This window comes from Cyprinus carpio, chromosome B18 (genome assembly GCF_018340385.1).
Source record: "Cyprinus carpio isolate SPL01 chromosome B18, ASM1834038v1, whole genome shotgun sequence".
Classification (NCBI taxonomy): domain Eukaryota; kingdom Metazoa; phylum Chordata; class Actinopteri; order Cypriniformes; family Cyprinidae; genus Cyprinus; species Cyprinus carpio.
Window position 1 is genome coordinate 7,643,107 of NC_056614.1, and position 16,366 is coordinate 7,659,472.

At 36.6% G+C, this 16,366-nt stretch overlaps 1 protein-coding gene across 4 annotated transcripts in view; it reads right to left on the bottom strand.

The window, feature by feature from the left end:
- LOC109099272 (guanine nucleotide-binding protein subunit beta-5b-like) overlaps positions 1 to 5,400 on the bottom strand; it is a 60,649-nt gene extending 55,249 nt beyond the window's left edge. For 2 of the 4 annotated variants that reach the window (XM_042743687.1, XM_042743686.1), the window contains exon 1: positions 2,917 to 3,024. The gene's annotated coding sequence lies outside the window, so the exon portion shown is untranslated. Of the gene's footprint in view, positions 1 to 2,916; positions 3,025 to 5,357 lie in introns of those variants that run through there. The other 2 variants (XM_042743688.1, XM_042743689.1) reach the window with 2 other exon arrangements.
- Between the last annotated feature and the right edge of the window lie 10,966 nt (positions 5,401 to 16,366).

Sequence of the window (16,366 nt, forward strand, 5' to 3'; positions counted from 1 at the left end):
CTTTATTCATTTTGGTTGGTCCTTACAAGTTCATTTTCCTAAATATCTGTAATTAAGTCAAAGTCCCTTTAAGGCAAGTCATCCAACTTTGAAATGTCTCTCAGACAGCTTTTTTAGTCATGCAAGTACAGCTCCTATCTATTTGAATGAGGAAACATCAAATTCTATAGCAACCAGAGTTTCTAACAGCAGCTGCAGTGATGCAATGACTTTAACAATTAGTGATTGGCTCTTTTATTTAGAAAGCAGGACTATTCATTTTCCTTTTTCTACTTTCTTTTGCATTTTTGGGTGCACCATCTTTGTATATCTTAATCTTTGCATTAAATTCACTCTGAAATAAGTATGCGTTTCTGTCTTTTATTTTAATGTTTTAACGTTTTCTTTAACCATGGTTGCTCCACACACCCTAACTCTCTGTTTGCTACAGCATCACCCTGGCATGGTACAATGAAGTGCCACATCATGTGAGTGTGCAGAGTACTGACAATGGGGCCATCTGCTGGCTTGTAAAATTTACAAAATTACATTTGGTCTGAAAATTTTATGCGTTTCATGAAATGAAATGTTGGGTTTAAAGTAACACAATTTGGGTTATTTTGTCATCCACTCATGGATCAAAATAACGACAAACACAACCATGGATTATTCTTCACCTACACTTTAAAAAACTTGGTTCTTTAAAAGTTCCTTACAAGTAATACCAGTTCTATTTAGACCCCCTTTTGCTATTGTTTCTATTTTATGTTTTATTTATTCATGTTCATTGTCAGTTATCGTATAGTAATGCATTAAGCTAATAACTAATATTAATGAAAATAAATGATTATTAGGTTCTTCATATAAAAAATATGAAGCATTTTCAAAGCATGGTTCTTTATGGAACCTTATAAAAAATGATCTGTTTTTCTGGTACAAGTAATTTCAAGTCCAACCACTTGTGATTTTTTTGCTTACTAATTTCAGATGCTTTAGAGAACATGCAAAAGTTACATGCCCATAATATTGGCAAAATAATAAAACGGAATGTTCTCTTAATGTTGTCTTTAATGTTCGCTTCTAAATGAGAAAATTAAATTTTTAAAATACTTAAACAACTGGACATTTTGAACATTCATAAAACATTTAGAAATATAACTTATTGGGAACATTTTTAAAAGGTTCTTAGAATGTATTTTTGTTAACAGGGTTTTTACCTCACACATGGTTAATATAATAACTTAAATCCTGAAAATTTTTTTTTTAAAACATAACCACTGTGTTTCTGATTTGTCCTTAATTTTGGATGAATACTGTTCTCTATACAGCATATTTTATTATATACCACTCAATTCAGGATTCATGGACACCTTTTTATGGCGGGACAGAAACCTCTCATGTTTAATTAAAAATATATCTTAATATGTATTTTTAAGATTAAATAAAGTCTGATCAGTTTGGAGCTACATGACAGAAATGTTTACTGAATTTTCATTTTTGGGTGAAGTTTAACTTTAAGCATATGTTAACATTTTGCCAGTATAAATGGTTAGAAAGGGGCAGATTTATATAATAAATAATATAATAATTTCTTAATTCTAAATAATATATTAATGAATCCATCTCTGATCATCTGGGTTGCTTACGCATTAAACTCGTGGCCAGGTTTATGTAATTGATGTCTTTCCCTCAACATAAAGAGTTCGTGGCCACGATAAATGGATGTAGTTCATTCAACATAGCATGTTGAAGGATGTAGTTACGTCGACAAAATGATCTCGCAGCCACAACGTAATATCACGTTCCCGCGAGTTAATATGACGTTCCCCTCAAATTAATAGGCTTGTTTTGAGATGCACCTTGCCTCGCCTGAAAATGTAGGCGAGAGTCGGCGGCTAGGCAGTAAAGGGGAGAGGGTCAAAAAGACCTTTGAAGTCGGACACTTCCTGAATCTCGCATAGTGTTTTTGTCGCCTGCAAACGTACGTCAGCAATGGATGAGATCGCGTTCGCGCGTTCGCGTTTTTTTTTTTATCGCAGACGAAGTGAATGTAATCGAAATACCCACTTGTTTTGTCATCATGTGCATCAATCCTTTGTTCTGCTGAACACAAAGGAGGAAATTTAGAAGAATGTTCGCAAACAAGCAGGTTTCTGCCACCATTTCCGTCATAGTATTTTTCCATACTATGCAAGGTCAAAGCTGTTTTGTAGCAAAACATTCTTCAGAATTTCTTCCCTTGTTTTAAAAGCCAGACCCTGACACTTCTCAGATGAAACCCACACAAAGATGAGGCATAATGGCTAAACAGTCCATTTAGATATGTATGTGTGCATGGTTATTTTTAATGGATTGATTTATTAATTCACACAAACATACAATAGAATAAAGTGAAAATTACAAGGAAGAATTCTAATTAAGAGAAAAATAAAATAAACGCATTTCCTAATTTCTTAACTTCACTAGGCGTGTTTTGTTTTTGTTTAGTTTCCATGTAATATATAAATAAATTTAACTTCACTAGGCGTGTTTTGTTTTTGTTTAGTTTCCATGTAATATACTCAGCCAATGAGCATGAAAGCTGTGTCGTCAGTCAGTCGTTTCCCATCATGCTTTTGGAATAGCGCAGTCGGTGTGGAGAGCAACTGCGCTCGACTGCTCAATCCGACACAGCCGCCTCGCCGTCGCGAGAGTTTTTTGACACACGTCAGCATGAACATCAGAGCAAGGCGGACGTAACTCGGAACACTTTTCTAACCGGCATGCATCTCGCGGTGATCACCGGTGATCGGTCTGCGCAGATTTTGCTCTCATCTCAAACAAGCCTAATATCTCGTGGCCACGACAAAACCAAGTGAACCGAACATGTCACTTTACGGGCACCGTACTAGGCTGCTCGCTGGGTTTTGACACACAGCAGCTGAGAGTTTTACTCACGTTCGACGTCGTGTAGTTTAGCTCTCTCCTCTTCTAGTTTGGTTTTCAGTCTCAGACTCCGCTTTCAGTGTGTGGATGGTTTCACCCTTCGCTAGTCAACCACCCTGACAGGCCATCTTTAGGAAAACACATTTGATGGATGACAGATATGTCAATAAATATGCTCTTTATCATGAGCCGAGACTGATACAGCACAGTCTGCACAGCTGATGATGCTCTGACGTTTGCGCAAGAGTCACGTGACACATCACCACCATCAGCATCACATTTATTTCTGGAGCTCACTGCCTGAAGAACAAAATCACATTTATATCCGATTTATATCATTTCATTCTCTCTTTAAAAACTGTTTCTAAATATTTTAGCCTCATTTTATTTCCATCATATTTTTATATTTAAACGGTCACTTGCAAATTTAATGTAGCTTAACTTCTGATTAATTGATTGCGTTCGCTGTTTGTAAATTGATTGATATTTCATTGGTTACTTTTGTGACTTAAATACAAATACAAGTACTAAATAAGAGTGCTGTTCTCTAAGAGCCTAAATGTGTTTTTTCAGAAAGCTCACAGATAAAGCACTTTACACACGTGTTCTGGTGTAAGTGATGACACGAGGATGTGGTTTTCAGTATCTGACACCTCTGAGACAAAACTCTGAGCCATTAAAACAAGACAAATGTATCAGTGTTTTAGTCAGTATAACAATTTAACAATATACAGTTCTTAAAGATGAAATAAATAATACTGAAACAACTAAATATTTGTTTCGAGATTTACTTTCAGAACAAAAAACAGCAAGTTACTGTTAAAATTAATTAACATCCACAAATCTCCCATTAACAAATGCTGATAATAATATTAATAATAATAATAAATCCAACATAAAATACATTCACAGAACCGTATTTTCAAATGAAAAGGACAGAAGAAAAAAATCTAATCAAATAATAATAATAATTTAACCTCAAAACTGTCCAGATGGATAAAACTCACAAATTTCAATGTTCAGATAAAATAAATCAAGATTATTAAAAGCATTTACATTTCATAAATGTGGTAAGAAAAATGAACATCTTTCAACAGCAGTAGGCTAATGCATATCGATGCAGTTACTTTCTTAAAACAAACAATGACTTTTAAAGCCAGCCAAAACATTTGCAAAATGCATTTTTATAATTCAAATAGGCCTAAATTGGGGAAAATTATCATGTGTTTCTGTCCCAAATCATACTCTTCTTATTTTCATTTACATTGTTGTTGTTGATTTTGGTATCACGTATAGTACTTGCTGTCTTGTGATGGCAGGATGTGTTTGGTTCTATACTTAGAAATATAATGGCCGTGTTTCATGTACAAATCGTTGAGGTCTGTGTGTGGTATAAGGTGATATTTCATGAGTGTTTTTGTTATATATATACTCAGGAGTATTCATGTAATGTTATCAGTTTGAATACAACCCTTTTTTACACTAAATAATTAAAACAATGATGGCTGATATGATGGACAGAAATAATGTCCTGGGAGACGAAAGTATTAAAATATACATTGTGTTGTTGAACTGATCCTGAAGCAGCTAAAGTGTGGGATAACATACCAGCTCCACACACAGGGCCACAGCAGTAGTTTGATGGGGCTCATTCTTCAGATAAAATATTCATCAGAGGTTTGTTCTGACTGCAGTTATCACACGGGCCAAACGTGATGGCTGGGCCAAAACGTCTGGTCGCACATCTTTGCCTCTGGTTGAGGCTGAACCTGAAACACATGAGGAGTGAGGTGGCGAGTGTATTCACAACAACCAAAATCCACACACACAAATCATGAATGTAAACACTATTTGAAAAAGACATACTCTCTGATATCGCCCTAATCAAAATCAAATGTCTCGTTTCAACAGAAAATGCATACCCATCGGGACTAAAAAACTTGTCAAACCATTTTAATGGTTTTTAAATGTTTATTTTTGCCATGGTTTGTGCATTTACTATACAGACAGAAAAAAGTTAGCTTTAAAATGAGCATAACATGGTAAACAGAACATTTAGTATCTTGGTGTCAGTGTTTCATCCAAGTGTTATGAACTACTAGGAAATGTTGAGTCCACGCAATACCAACTAATAAATAATTAAATACAAATACTCAAAATTCAAATTACAAATGTTTAGTTTTGAAAATGGAAATACATAGGCCAATTAATGGTCATCACTTACATCTTTTAATAACAATTGTAACCAATAACCGAAAAAATAAATGTTAATGTTACCAGAGTACAGTAATGTTCAATGTTTGACTGCATTCAAATACACTCAGTCACTAACTCAATCTGTTTACTTAAACAGAGCAGTAAAAGGACATGCTTTTGTTTCATAGTCACCTGTAAACACTCATAACATTTATCAGATTTAAACTATATTGCAAAATCAATTTATTTAAACTTACCTTTCAAAAGATGTTTGTATCAGGTGTGTACTTGCAGGCTGCAGTCTAGTAGGAGAAACGGGATTGAGCCTAGAAGAGAGGCAGAAGATAGCTCCTTACTGTAGCATTAGGGTTTTAACCCTGCAGAAGTTTCAACAGCAGAAATAGTAGCCAGTCAGAGACAGACGTACAGAGAGACTCCACAAATAGTACTGCTTAAGCTGGTTAAAGCTAAGCCCAGGCCCAGTAGATCATCAGTGAAAAAAAAAAAAAAAACCCACCGCTATATATATTATGATATATATATATATATATATATTATATATATATATATATATATATATATATATAGATATAATATACAGGGTCTCTTCTCAAAAAAACTTAGCATATTGTGAAAAAGTCAATTATTTTCCATAATGTACTGATAAAAATTAAACATTTCATATTATTTTAGATTCATTGCACACCCCCAACTGAAATATTTCAGGTCTTTTATTGTTTTAAATACGATGATTTTTGGCATACAGCTCATGAAACCCCAAAAATTCCTATCTCAAAAAATTAGCATATCAATGAAAAGGTTCTCTAAACGATAATATTAACCTAATCATCTGAATCAACCTAATTTAACTCCTAAACACCTGCCCAAAAGATTCCTGAGGCTTTTAAAAACTCCCAGCATGGTTCTGGACTCATTTCAGAAATGAATGCCTTCAATGCGGCGTGGCATGGGAGGCAATCAGCCCTGCGGCACTCATGGGTAAGAGGAGGTGTAAGGGATTGGCCCAGGCGAGAGGTAAGAACACAGAGCGACATTTTCTGAACTTAAGCTGTTCCCAGAGTGCTGCGGTCAAGCGCACATTCAGTGGGAAGTCTGTGGGGACAAAAAAAAAAAGTGTGGCAAAAAACGCTGCACAACGAGAAGAGGTGACCGGGATAGCCTGAGCCACAGATTGTGGAGAAGGACCGATTCCAGGGACTTGGGGACCTGCGGAAGCAGGTGGACTGAGTCCTGGAGTAGAAACATCCGAGCACCGTGCACAGGCATGTGCTTTGGAACCAGAAACAGCGGAGAGCAGGAAGCGCTTGACCTGGGCTACAAGAGAGCAGCAATGGACTGTTGCTCAGTGGTCCAAAAAGTACTTTTTTTCGGATGAAAAGCAAATTTTGCATGTCATTCAGAAATCAAGGTGCCCGAGTCTGGAGGAAGACTGGGGAGAAGGAAATGCCAAAAATGCCTGAAAAAAAGTCCATGTCAAGTACCCACAGTCAGTGATGCGTCTGGGGTGCCATGTCAGCTGCTGGTGTTGGGCCACTGTGTTTTATCAAGGGCAGGGTCAATGCAGCTAGCTATCAGGAGGATTTTGGAGCAATTCATGCTTTTCCATCTGCCTGAAAAAGCTTTATGGAGATGAACATTTTTCAGCACGACCTGGCACCTGCTCACAGTGCCAAAAAACCACTGGGGGTAAATGTTTTACTGACCCATGGTATTACTGTGCTCAATTGGCCTGCCAAACTGCTCCTGGAACTGAACCCCATAGAGAATCTGTGGGATATTGTGAAGAGAAAGATATAGAGGGACGCAAGGACCCAACACTCTGGATGGAGCTTAAGGGCCGCTATCGAAGCATCCTGGGCCTCCTATAACACCTCAGCAGTGGCAACAGGTGATTGCCTCCATGCCACGCCGCATTTTGAAGCAGTCATTTCTGCAAAAGGATTCCCGACCAAGTATGGAGTGGCATAACGAACATCCAATTATTCTTGAAGGTTGACTTTTTTTTGTATTAAAAAGCAATGGGATTCTTTTATTGGTCAGATGCAGAAATATGCTACCAAAAATTTTTTTGCGATAGGAAGTATTTGGGTTTTCATGAGGCTGTATGCCCCAAAACCACCAGTATGTAAAACAATAAAGATCCAAATGAATATGTTCATTTGGTGTGCAAATGAATCTAAAAATATGATGAAAGTTTAAATTTTTTATCATATACATTATGGAAAATAATGAACTTTTTACCCACAATATGCTAAAACTTTTTGAGAAGGACCTGTATATATATATATATCATAATCTATATATAATTATGGGGTCCTTCAAAATGGCCGTCTTTTCAGATCTTAACTTTGGCCTTTATCGAATTTGAATAAGAGAGGAATCAAAGACTGGCTTTAAACTGACATTCAAGCAATAACAAAAAAAACTTCTATGAAGCGGAAAAAACTACTTGAACTGCCACGTAGTCGTGCAAAATGTTTGAAGGGGCAAAATCATGCAGGATTGATCCCCACACCTGTTTGACCTGCTACATGTGCTGCAGAGATTAAAAAGAGAATGGCAGCAGAAGAGAAGAGGAGAGGAGTCATAGGCTTGTGACATTTCTGTTTTAAGTCACCAGAGGGGAGTGTTTTTGACCCTCTTACAACCTAAAGAGGCCTAGAAACGTCCTTTGATTTCTGCTTAATGTTTCCCTCTAATGTTTGGTAGGTGGAATTGTTGGAAATTGCTGTTTTTTACTTCAATCAGGCACTTCACTATGTTATTTAATTTAATTTATTTATTTTATTCTCACACAGGGCTGGCTCTGCCCCTTTCTAACCATTTATAACTGGCAAAATGGTTAAACATGTATTGATTAAAGTTAAACTTCACCCAAAAATGAAAAATCAGTAAACATTTCTGTCATGTAGAGCCAAAACTGATCAGACTTTAGTTAATCTTAAAAATACATAGTAAGATAGTTTTTAATGAAACATGAGAGGTTTCGGTCCCGCCATAAAAAGGTTTCCATGAATCCTGAATTGAGTGTTATATAATAAAATATGCTGTATAGAGAACAGTATTCATCTCCAAAATTAAGGACAAATCATAAACACAGTGGTTATGTTTTAACATTTTTTTTTTTTCAGGTTTTAAGTTATTTTATTAACCATGTGTGAGGTAAAAAAATCCTGTTAACAAAAATACATTTCTACGAAACCTTTTTAAAAATGTTCCCAATCAAGTTATATTTCTAAATGTTTTATGAATGTTTCAAAATGTCCAGTTCTTTAAGTATTTTAAAAACTTTTTCTCCTTCAGAAGCGAACATTAAAGACAACATTAAGAGAACATTCCTTTGATTATTTTGCAAAAACCATTATGGGCATGTAACTTTTGCATGTTCCTCTTAAAGCATCTGAAATTATTGAGCCAAAAAACACAAACAAAAAAAACACAAATTACAAGTGGTTGGCTTGTAACCGTAACAGAAAAACAGAACACTTTTTATAAGGTTCCATAAAGGAAACCAATGCTTTGAACATGCTTCATATTTTTTTATATGAAGAACCTAATAATCATTTATTTTCATTAATATTAGTCCATTAGATTAATGCATTACTCTACGTAATAACTGGACACTGGAACATGAATAAATACTTAAGGAAATTAAACACCAAAATAGAAACAATAAAAAACAGAAACCGGTATCACTTGTAAGGAAACTTTTAAGGAACCAGTTTTTAAAGTGTAGGTGAAGAATAATCCCATGGTTGTGTTTGTCGTTATTTTTTTTGATCCATGGAGTGGATGACAAAATAACCCAAAATGTGTTACTTAAAAACCCAACATTTCATTTTATGAAACACGCATTAAAATTTTCAAGCCAAATGTAATTTGTGTAAATTTTTACAAGCCAGCATAGATGGCCCCCATTGTCCATACTCTGCACACTCACATGATGTGGCACTTCATTGTACCATGCCAGGGTGATGCTGTAGCAACAGAGAGTTAGGGCGTGTGGAGCAATCATGGTTAAAGAAATCTTTGCAAAAACATTAAAAATAAGAGACAGAAATGCATACTTATTTCAGAGTGAATTTAATGCAAAGATTAAGATATACAAAGATGGTGCAACAAAAAAAATGCCAAAAAGAAAGTAGGGAAAAAAGAAAAAGGAAAATGAAGAGTCCTGCTTTCTAACTACAAGAGCTGCCAACACTCCTTGTTTCAGGCATTGCATCACTGGCAGCTTGGTTAGAAGCGCTGGTTGATATAGGACTTTGATTGTTCCGCATTCACAATAGATAGGAGTGTACTTGCATGACTAAAAACAGCTGTCGTCTGTCTGAGAGACTTTCAAAGTTGGATGACTTGCCTTTAAAGGGACTTTGACTATATTAAAAGCTATTAGGAAAAAATGAATGGACCAACCCCAAAATGAATAACAGTTAGTTTTTAGTATGGTGGGATTTGAATCCATTCAGCTGTAGCGGCACGACTACCTCAGTATAAACCCCAGGATAGTTTGGTTTTATCACACGCTTGCCCGCCAAGGGAAAAAAAAAAACCTTTCAGTTGCCTCCGCAACACTACAGGGGCACCTGAATCCACCTGGAGAAGAAAAATTGGAAAATTGAAATGGACAACATTTGCATTTGGTTATGTAAATTTCAACCACATATGTAAAAAGGAAAGAAATAAATTACTCATTACCTGGCATGCGTCTTTTCCTCCATTAAAGATTCCAGCACAGCACGATGTTTAATTCTTGTGTCTTGTGACTCAGTTTATTATTCACCATACCACACTCTCTACAAGCGACGTATCTGTGAGAGTCACAGGGCAATGCAAAACAACGGCATGACAGAAGGCAGAGCGCAGCTGGAAATGAGAATATGAGCAGCGTTAAAACTTTTCATCTTCTACATATCTTACTGGTGTGACTGCAGGGTTGACGCAAGCGTGGGAGCGAGGCACAAGTGTTGAAGTAATGCATGTGAGGGCCCACATCAATGCCATCAAGCTCAGAATATTCTGTCAAACAGAAGGGATGCTAACTGAAAACGTTTAATATCTAAAATAGATGTAGACAAATTCTTAATACAAAAATAATAAAGTAAGTTTAATGCAATTTTTATTAACATTCATATAAAGAAAGAATTTTCACATTACTCAGCTGACCCATGCGCACCTGCAGTTTCTGCTGCAAACCCATCAAGAAAAACAATGGGCACGTCCTCCCCTAGCCGAGGAGCCATTTTTTCTTAATTTTGCCTGGACAGAAGAGAATTCCGGATTGGCTATCACACTACTCGTTTATGGTGGACAGGTTTTTTCAGTCTGAACCTCAGTCAGGCATATCATTGTTTATTAGTGACTCCCATATTGATTGCGGGAAAAGGAATGATCTTCCTCCACCTGGATATTCTGCTCTGTGTTTTCATTAGTTTTTTCACAAATTGTGGCCTTCCAGGGAGATTACAAGTATAGACGATCAAGGTCTTTCGTATTCATCAAGCATAATCATAAAAGAATCTATCCAAGATACATGGGGCAAATTAAATATTCTCCAACGTAGCGCTGTATCCTCACATGTTCAATAGACTCGTTAAATGGAAACTCGACAAGGTAACTCTACTAGTTGTAAACACAAGATTGATGAAGTAAAAAATTGAGGTTTCTATACTCACGACAAACTGCCGTGGGGGGGAGCAGCGAGAACACAACCCATCTTTTTCATTAATCAAAGAGCCTTCCCAGGGAAAAAATAATTATCGAAACAAAAAGGAAAGCTTTGCCAGGTCTGGGACGGGGGCTTACATTTCATAAAAACCATCCCATGATTTCATCGCCTGAGGCTGAAATCTTTATAAAAATTGCCATTGCTGTTCCTTTTATTAACAGGTCAGTGTAGGTATAAAACTAACAATAACTGAATTTTGTCATGTTATTTTAATAGTCGAGACATGCTTACTACTTATGAAGTAACTTTGCAAACTAACCTCTCATTAGAATAGTTTTGTAGACTGTTAAGCTAGGGTTAGATTTAAGTAGAATGAGTTGACTATAGTATGTTGGTGGGGAGGAAGTTCCATCACAACTAAAATTGTTACCAGCAGCACAGTTCTACTATACTAATGTACTGCTAGGTTCACAAGGTTCTTATTAGTTTGTTACTAAATGGCTAATAGGGTTACTAGTCGAATGGATATAAAGTGTCTGAGCCAGGAGAATTAACGGACTAAGAGAGATCTACCTACCCAACTAACCGCAAACCAGTTATAAATGAACCACACAGTGGTACTTCATTGCAAACTCGAGGAGAGGAAGAGAGGCACAGGTACGGATCTTAGAGTCCAGGAATAGGCATTCCACACGTTTTAAGCAAATCGATTTAACACTGACAACTACAGAACAACCATAAAAGATCAGGCTAATGAGTAAAAAAAAAAACAAAAAAAAAACAATGTGGGACAACAATTTTACACAGTTTTGCATGGGAAATGATAAAAAGCAACTGTTGATTAGTATAAATCATTGCATGAAAAAGGTGCGTTTTCCGGATGTTCACGTCAGTGCACAAACATTAAATGAAAACTTTTCAATGGAATTAAAAAACAATTTAACTCGTGGAATTATAAATAAAACTCCACTACTACAATGTTCAGAAAAAACATCCCTGTTATTGCACAAGCTATGTTTTGGGAATTTACCATTTTATTGCGTTTTAGTAATTAAATTTTACAAACTTTTTATGTATACAAATTATAAACCCAGTTTAAAAGACCAAACCCCATTATATAAAGTATCAAACAACTGTAAAAAATATCAGAATATTATTCCTTATTATGCACAAGGCGTGTTTTTTTTAGATTATGCCTTTATTTTTTTATACAGTACTGAATCCATATTTTTCATATGTTTTATATACTCTATCCACTTAAATTAATTAAACTCTGACACTATTTGAGATAAAGGTATCAAACCAGCTGTACAAAAAAAAATCAGAATAGTATTCCTTATAACGGCATTATAAGGCTTGTTTTTTTCAGATTATGCCTTTATTGTTTTTAAAAACAACAATGAAACCATAATTTTCATATGTTTTATTATACTGTATCCGCTTAAATTAATTAAACTCTGCACACCGATTGAGATAAAGGTATCAAACCAACTGTAAAAATCTCTACATATTATTCCCAATAATGCACAAGGATTGGTTTTTCATATTCTGCCTCTTTATTGTTGTTTTTATATACAGTACGGAATCCATATTTTTCATGTTTTATATACTGTACCCACTGTAAAATATTCAGAGTTATTCCCTAAAATGCACAAAAGGTTTGGTTTTTTAGATTATGCCTTTTTTGTTTTTATATACAGTACTGATTCCATATTTTTCAAGATTTTTTTTTTTAGATTATGCCTTTTTTGTTTTTATATACAGTACTGATTCCATATTTTTCAAGGTTTTTTTTTTTTCAGATTATGCCTTTTTTGTTTTTATATACAGTACTGATTCCATATTTTTCAAGTTTTTTTTCAGATTATGCCTTTATTGTTTTTTAAAACAACAATGGAAATCATATTTTTCATATGTTTTATTTATACTGTATCCTTAAATGGTACCAATTAAAGCTTCTGACAACAATTTTTAGCTATATGAGTTCTTGTCATCTTTAAAAATTAATTGACTTTTTTTAAAGGGGCTCTCGAGGTTGTGCGTTTTAGTGAAAAAAAAATTAATGCTCGTATTTTTGTATTTTGTAGTACTTCAAAACATTTTATCCATCCATTAGGGACTGTTAAAACACCATTTAAAGCGGAAGATGTCACTGCTTCTGTATATATTTTCAGCTCAGTAAATGCTTTGTTGGTTTCATAGAGAACTGGCTTGGGCTTTTCTATCATGTAGACTTCCTTGGAACACCATACATACATGCATACATACATATACATACATACATACATTATATACCTATATATATATATTATATATCAATGTTTAAATATTTAGAGGTTATTATTTCAAGACAGTGTAAAACTTTTGCTTTTCGTTTATGTAGGCGTCCCAAAGCATTGCAACTGATAATTCTTCATTGTCACTCTCTTAATCTGATTTAATTTTTGAACTTCAAAAGCGTCATTAGGTTTATTTGAAAAAAGTGTTTGTTGGTCTGTTAAACAAAATGTTTGTAGTTTGCCTTCATATATTTTTTTAATTCGATCAGATAACATTTTTAAATATCATATAGAATGTATGGTACTCTCCTGATAGATGTTGCAGTATGCTCCCTACCTATGGAGATATGTTATCGAAGGATTTTTCTTCCTATCTTTATGGTTAACGCAAGAAAAAAAACTAGCGCGCTAAACGTTATCTTGCAGCTTATGAGCAGGCGATATTTGTACTAGACAGAGTGTAAAATTACTTACCTGTGGCCGGCTGTTAAAAGTTAGTCGTGCTCCCCAACACACCTGTGTGTATTGCTCTCTAGCCCTACACTGATTGCTGACTAATGGTTTGGCATTAAGGTACTATGCTGAACATAGAGCACATTTGGTTTTTGAAGCAGGAGATGAGACCAGCGTTAGTTTAATAAAATATTGGAAATCTTGAGGCTCAGTTGCAGCGACTTGATCATTGAACTCTCTCTCTGTTAGAAAAAAGACAATTTGTGTTATATACTGCGTGAGGGGGGCATCGCCACCTCAGGTGTGCATATTTTCTCATAATTCAGCTGGCACTGCAATTGGTTAGTTCAAACTGAAGCATACTACGATCCTTACCCTCAAGACATCGATCCGGGTTGACTATATTTTAAAAGAACATTAGTCCGGGTTTGTGCTTAAATGGCTATTGTGAGTAGGATTATTTCATAACCACTCAGAACTTTGATCGGCCAGTCTCAGATACAAGCATTCAACGGCCCCATGGTATTAATATCTTCATATCGTCAGAATGGACCTTTATTTACATATCGAGCGCTTTAAAACAAAAACGGGCAATCGCATGCCGAACCAGACATTAAATGGGAAAACAGTGTGGTAATGAATGCAAAGATGACGGTTAAAGGCAGTTCATGCGTTAAGGTTCAGTACGATGTCATCATGCTTGAGCAGGAGGGTTCAGTATAAATAGTCACCTTTAATGCTAATAATTTTGCAATCGAGTCATGCTCAATATCACTGTTAATCGGTGTCAATAAAGCTAAAGCAAGCCAGGCGACAAGCGGCAGGAACATTTAATTATCCATCGGTGACATAATGGTGCTGAGAGAACTGGCAGCAGAAATAATTGTTTTACTTGTCGGCCAGTTATACTCTGACCAAAACAGAAGACCGACAGTTCAATTACCAGGCTGCAGCAAAGTCAGATTGTACAGCAGAGAATATTATGTTTAATTTCCACCATAAGTCTTGTCTACCGATGCGCCTGTTCTGGAGACAAAGGTCTTTGCAGGATCATCTCTGTGGCTCCTTCATGTTGTCCTGGTCTCAGCTGTCTTTTACCAGGTCACTGAAGTGCTTTCTAGATTTGCTGATCCACGCCATGGGCTGGATACATACTGGATCTGAGGGTGACTACGGTTAGGACTCTGTGAATAAGAGAGAAACAGGGCTAACTATGAGCGCCGGGTACCATTCTATTGCTAACGATGTAGGCGGGGTACAGTTCGGATTATTTATGAGAAGTGTTCCCGAGTCCGGAGTTTACCTAATTGAAATGCAGCCTAAAATCCTTTAACCGATTTTGATACTGCTAAATTAATATTAGTATGTTATGTGCAAAGTAAGGTTAAAGAGATATGGGTCTTTGAATCTAGATTTAAACTGCAAGAGTGTAATGCCTGCCTCTGAGACAATGTTAGGTAGGTTATTTCCAGAGCTTTTGCCTCGCTAAATGGGAGAAGGATCACCGCTGCTGTCGCAGTTGACTTGCTGATATTCTAGGTAGTTACTCAAATTGCCAGGAGTTTGAGGCGCGGCAGGCGTGGGAGGGACTACCACATGTAACAAAGAAATAAGTTCAAATACTGGGGTGAAATCAGAGCATTCCAGGGCTTTATAAGTAATAAGCAAGATTTTTAAAATCTATCCCCGATGTTTGATAGGGGCCAGTGCAGTGCCAAACTGGGATCCTTATGACGCTAATATGATCCGCATTCCGGTCAACTCTAGTGTGTCTGCATCCATGGATAACACTGCGAGTTTGTTTACTAGTAGCGTCCAGAACCAAGCTACACGGAGGCTAAAAACATTACAAGTCTAACCTTGAGGGTTGCGTGCATGGAGTTAACATTTCTGCATTTGGGCCATGGGGAGACGCTAGGCCGTAATTTAGATATATTTTGGGATGGAAAGAAATGCAAAGGTGGGGGTGATGCACAAGGCGTGGCTTTCTAAGGAATGATTGCTATCAAAATTGTCACAGGGGCAGGTTTCTAACTGATGGAGAAGCAAAGTTGACAGAACAGCAATCAAATCTTAGACACGGTCAAGAGCGTCAAGTGCGAGGGCCTGTAGTATGAGCATATCATTGATTTTACCTCTGTTTTTTGATGCAAACCAGTTTATGTAGCGGTAAAGTGCCGTCATCTAGAAGGCTATCGACTGGCGCATTCCGTTAGTTATACCCCGTGGTATGTTTTGGCGGGCCGCCGCAAAGGGAAATATAGAGCTGGGTAGTCATCGCGCATAGTCAGTGATCTAACACCGTGTTTCCTGATGATATTATCCAAGGGGTAACGTATAAAGCGTGACCAGTAACAGCCCTAATTGCTGGGCGCTGAAGGTACTCCGCGCTGCAGGTGGAACTGATGCCAGTTCGCCGCTACATTCCACTGCTGCATATTCACCTGCTCATATAAGTACGGTTTCGACCATATAGTATTTGCGCTGAGAGAGTACCAACAAAATTTTTTTCTAGCCTAGTGGAAAAGAATGGTGTGGTCAGCCCAGCTAGTGTGAGCCGCAAGCACTAAGATCTACAATGGCATAGAGAGATACGGCGACGATCAGATGATAGAGCCAGGTCATTTAGCAACTCTAGAGTCTAATGTACGCGTAGGTTTATGATCACGGTCTAAATCCGGTACGGCTAGGAAACCCTCATGCGATGCCATGTTTTTTCTCAGCGGCACACAGAATATACTATTCTGACAATGATTTCTTATATCGACTTGAGGTTGACTAGGCCGAGAGAGCGGAGATCGATCCGCATAATTAACTACAGTCTTTTAAAGTTGAAGTTGTGGTT